We start from the raw sequence: 5,501 nt of genomic DNA, 5'->3' as shown, positions 1-5,501 counted from the left end.
GACGTTAGCCTTTGTAACGGCTCCCTTTGCATTATTTTTTTCTTTATTTATTTTTGCATCTTACATAGTGCAATGTTCTTCTTCCGCCTTGTATCGCTTTTTAGGTCTTCCTTGGTTCTTCCTCACATTTATATATACTTCACTACGCTGCTGATTCAATTCATATGTAAACCACCATTGACACATAAATCAAAATCGATCCCTATCCACTATTATAATGCCTCCATGCTATCTACTGAAAGAAGACAGAAATAACTTGGCCAGAAACGTATTCCGTAAAGAAACATAAAACACTAACACAAAGTGGACAAAAACTTTAAAAAAAATATATGAATGAACTAAATATAAATATGACACAACTTGATAGTTTAACAAAGAAGAATATAATAGAAAAAGTAAGGAGATGGGACTTAGAGAAATGGAAAAACGAAATACAGACAAAGTCAACATTAAGAATATATGAATTGTACAAAAAGGACCTAAAAGAAGAAATCAGGGCAGACAACACACTGGGTACAAAATTAATATTAAGAGGAAGAAAAAACACCCTAACTCTAAACTGGAGGAACAGGTTTCAGAGGAAGAGTGCATGAGGAGTGTCCAAAGTGTCCAAAACTTTATACAGAACACAGAAAACCAAAGCAGAGACTACTTAATAGCCCAGAGACACGCCAGGCCTCGTCGACAGACCGACTTGGTCGGCTCGATTTCGATTGTCGATAGAGTCGGTCTGTCGGCTCCCTGCTACAGGGCCGCCTTTGGCAAAGGCCCGTGCTCCCTCGTGCAAGAGGGAGCAATCTCCCCCCCCCCCCCCCTCAATAGCCTACTAGGATAGGCGGTGGGTGAACTGGTAGCGTACTGGGCCCACATTCACCGCGTGTTGGACGACGCGGGTTCGAATCCCCACGCTACCACCTCGGATTTTTCAGTCACTTCCGAGTGGCTTAAAACTACCCACATGCTGTCCTGAAGACCACCCATCAACCCGGACTCTAGAGGAAGCCGTCCAAGCGAATCAAGAACGAGTTCCGTGGGGCAGCATGAGCCAATGCAAGATGGTGCCACTATAAACACTCGCCTGCGCCAGAACGGGTGTACGACGAGACTGACGAACATCATAAACATTGGTACAAAAAGTACCAATGTTTCTGATGTTCGTCAGTCTCGTCGTCATGTGCTACCTTATTAGGAGAAACTCTGTCCTGCACGATTATTTGGTTGTGCAGACACAGCGACTGGATGCCGGGAGGCCACTGGCAAGGTAGTTTTTCCTTTTCTCAGACAAGTCAGGGGACAGAAACCTGGCATTCCCCTGCTCCTATACTTAACATTGTACTGTGTTTCACTACTGTATTTTTTTTTAGGAGCTAGATGAACGTTTCATTGTCTGTAACTATGCCAGTTGATAGCTTCTTATACATGTGTCCTTATATTTATCTTTTGAGAGATTTCTTATGTTTCATGTCACACACGTTGTGTTTTACCTCTCACTATTTATATTATTTCTACACAAATGTTCTTACATAGCCAGTGTTTTATTGTAATTGTATCATAGGCAGTCTGCTTAACAAACTCCCACTATGTATATTAATGGTAACTAGATTGCTAGTTAGATTTTTGTATATCGCGAGGTCGCGATCACTGGTAAGTAACCGAGCAGTGTTATAGTAGGATATCAATGTATTATTATTATTATTATTATTTAATATCACCACGAATTAGGCATACAATTGTCAATGGAAAAAACCCACGACAGATAGATCACGCCACCTTATAGGAATGTCGTCCGTCAGTGTTTACCGTCTCAGTTTGTATACAAAGCATTTCATCATGCTTGAAAGTCACCTTGACGTACGTGACCAATTGTAACAATTATTTTCCAACCTGTAACTCGTCACTCCTTCACGAGAGTCCGACTGACACACAACGGCAGTCGCTCTCGCTCCGACGCTCCTTGTACATATAGGCTAAGAATATATTCGCCTCAAGGAAGCTGAAGTCTTAATCAACGCCCTTTAAACGCCCCCCCGGTACACCGTTACAGGGGTCCATAGCTGTCATCACATTCTTAAAGGGGTCCGTGACTGAAAAAAGGTCAAGAACCGCCGCCCTAGATCTTTGTCATTGCTGCATAGAATTATTGTTCTTGCTGGATTAGATCACATATCCGTGTTCTACATCCTTCCTGAGTCACCTCCCCTCATATTTTTCTCTTTCCTTTTGCGATGGGACAGGTCCTCCCCGCCCAGGCCTTGTGCTCACCCCACTTCACCGGGGCTATGAGGCTTCTTGGAAAGCCGGCCCAGACTCTCAGGCTCGCTACTTTGTCTCCCAGCAGGTTGGTATTCACTCTTACCGGTGTAATGCTGGGATCACACATCCGCGATTTCGCTCTGCGACGGTTAGCGATTTTGAAAATTTTCGAAATAGGCATATTTTTATTTTTATTTTATTTACGTTGTTGCCTATTGCGCCGGTAGGCATCTTCCCGGTGGGGCCTGATGGTCGGCCCAAGGCTTCTTCCAGGTGGGGCCTGATGGTCGGCCCAGCCCGTTCTGGCGCAGGCGAGTGTTTATAGTGGCGCCATCTTGCATTGCATATGCGCTCGACATCGTAGCGACGTCCCTGCGATTAGTCGCAATAGTCGCGCGATAAAGTTCGCACGACTTGCGGGTGCCGGCCCGTCGCGCGAACATTTTGAAATGTTAAAAAAGTTCGCAGAAAGCCTGCAATATTTTTTTTTTACAACAAAGGAGACAGCTCAAGGGCACAAAAAAAGAAAACAATAATAAAAAAAGACCGTTACTCGCTGCTCCCAAAAAAAGAATCAAAAGAGGTGGCCGAAAGAAAGGTCAATTTCGGGAGGAGAGGTGTCGTGATACCCTCCTTTTGAAAGAGTTCAAGTCGTAGGCAGGAGGAAATACAGATGAAGGAAGATCATTCCAGAGTTTACCAGCGTGAGGGATGAAAGAGTGAAGATTCTGGTTAACTCTTGCATAAGGGGTTTGGACAGTATAGGGATGAGCATGAGTAGAAAGTCGTGTGCAGCGGGGCCGCGGGAGGGGGGGAGGCATGCAATTAGCAAGTTCAGAAGTGCAGTCAGCGTGGAAATATCGATAGAAGATAGAGAGGTAACATCGCGGCGGAATTTAAGAGGTAGAAGACTATCAGAAGGGCTGTGTGAGTGGAGCCTCCACACACGTGAGATGCATACTCCATACGAGGGCGGACAAGGCCCCTGTATAATATGGATAGCAACTGCGCGGGGGAGAAGAACTGGCGGAGACGATACAGCCCAACCTCGAGGAAGCTGATTTAGCGAGAGAGGAGATATGAAGTTTCCAGTTGAGATTTTGAGTTAAGGATAGACCGAGGATGTTTAGTGTTGAAGAAGGTGACAGCTGAGTGTTGTCGAAGAATAGGGAATAGGTGTTTGGAAGATTGTGTCGAGTTGATAGATGGAGAAATTGAGTTTTTGAGGCATTGAAGGACACAAGGTTCCTTCTGCCCCAATCGGAAATGATAGCAAGGTCTGAGGTTAAGCGTTCTGCAGCCTCCAGTCTGGAGTTGTGTACTTCTTGTTGAGAGGGTCTTCTATTGAAAGAAGTTGAATAATGCAGAGTGGAGTCGTCGGCGTATGAGTGGACAGAACAGTTTGTTATGGAAAGAAGATCATTGATGAATAACAGGAAGAGAGTGGGTGATAGGACAGAGCCCTGTGGAACGCCACTGTTGATAGGTTTAGGGGAAGAGCAGTGACCGTCTACCACCGCAGAGATAGAACGGCCGGAAAGGAAACGAGATAAAGGAACCGAGAGAGGGATAGAATCCGAAAGAGGGCAGTTTAGAAAGCAAAGACTTGTGCCAGACTCTATCGAAGGCTTTCGATATGTCTAGCGCAACAGAGAAAGTTTCACCGAAACGGCTAAGAGAGGATGACCAAGAGTCAGTCAAGAGAGCAAGAAGATCGCCAGTAGAACGCCCCTTGCGGAACCCATACTGGCGATCAGATAGAAGGTTGGAAGTGTAAAGGTGCTTTTGAATCTTCCGGTTAAGGATTGATTCAAAAGCTTTAGATAGACATGAAAGTAAAGCTATTGGGCGGTAGTTTGAGGGATTGGAGCGGTCACCCTTCTTAGGCACAGGCTGTACAAAGGCATACTTCCAGCAGGAAGGAAAGATAGATGTTGATAGGCAGAGACGAAAGAGTTTGACCAGGCAGGGTGCCAGCACAGAAGCACAGTTTTTAAGGACAATAGGAGGCACTCCATCAGGTCCATAAGCCTTCCGAGAGTTGAGGCCAGAGAGGGCATAGAAAACATCATTATGAAGACTCTTAATAACAGGCATAAAGGAGTCAGAGGGGGATGAGTAGGAGGAATATGCCCTGAATCGTCCAAGGTGGATTTCTTACAGAAAGTTTGAGCGAAGAGTTCAGCCTTAGAGACAGATGAGACGGCAGTGCTGCCGTCAGGGTTAAGGAGAGGAGGGAAAGAGGAAGAAGTGAAATTGGAGGAGATATTTTTGGCTAGATGCCAGAAGTCACGGGAAGAATTAGAAGAAGCAAGGTGTTGACATTTTCTATTTATAAAAGAAGTTTTGGTAAGTCGGAGAATAGATTTGGCACGATTCCGGGCTGAAATGTATAGATCAAAGTTAGTGGGAGTTCGAAGGCTCTGGAACCTTTTGTGAGCTGCCTCTCTATCTTTAATAGCACGAGAACAAGCATGATTAAACCAAGGCTTTTTAGCATGAGGAGTAGAGAAAGTACGTGGAATGTATGCCTCCATTCCAGAGACAATCACCTCTGTGATGCGCAGAGCACACACAGAGGGGTCTCTCTCCTGGAAGCAGTAATCATTCCACGGGAAATCGGAAAAGTACATCCTCAGGTCGTCCCACCGAGCTGAAGCAAAATGCCAGAAGCATCGCCTCCTCGGCGGGTCCAGAGGATGTACAGGAGCGATAGGACAGGATACAGAAATAAGGTTATGATTTACATAGATTTACATAGAAAATCAGACCACACAGACCCCATGGTCCAGACTTGGTGGTCTGTCCTTAAACCTAAGTGATTTTACATTAATCAGAAGACTCCAAAACGTTGCATTTCTACTCTAGTTGATATTAAGTTTTACATAGATAGATTTACATAGAAAATCAGACCACACAGACCCCATGGTCCAGACTTGGTGGTCTGTCCTTAAACCTAAGTGATTTTACATTAATCAGAAGACTCCAAAACGTTGCATTTCTACTCTAGTTGATATTAAGTTGAAGGAAGTGACGGTCGAGCTTATTTTTGAAGGAGTCAATCGTGTTACACTGGACCACTGATGGTGGGAGCTTATTCCATTCTCGCACTACAACGTTGGTGAAGAAAAATTTGGTGCAGTCTGAATTTACTTGTCTACATCTGAGTTTTACGCCATTGTTCCTCGTGCGCAAAGTGTCATCGATCATAAACAATGTTGATCTGTCTACATTCGTGAAACCATTAA

The sequence above is a fragment of the Eriocheir sinensis genome, chromosome 54 (genome assembly GCF_024679095.1).
Source record: "Eriocheir sinensis breed Jianghai 21 chromosome 54, ASM2467909v1, whole genome shotgun sequence".
Lineage (NCBI taxonomy): Eukaryota > Metazoa > Arthropoda > Malacostraca > Decapoda > Varunidae > Eriocheir > Eriocheir sinensis.
Note: the sequence above shows the minus strand (reverse complement) of the source record.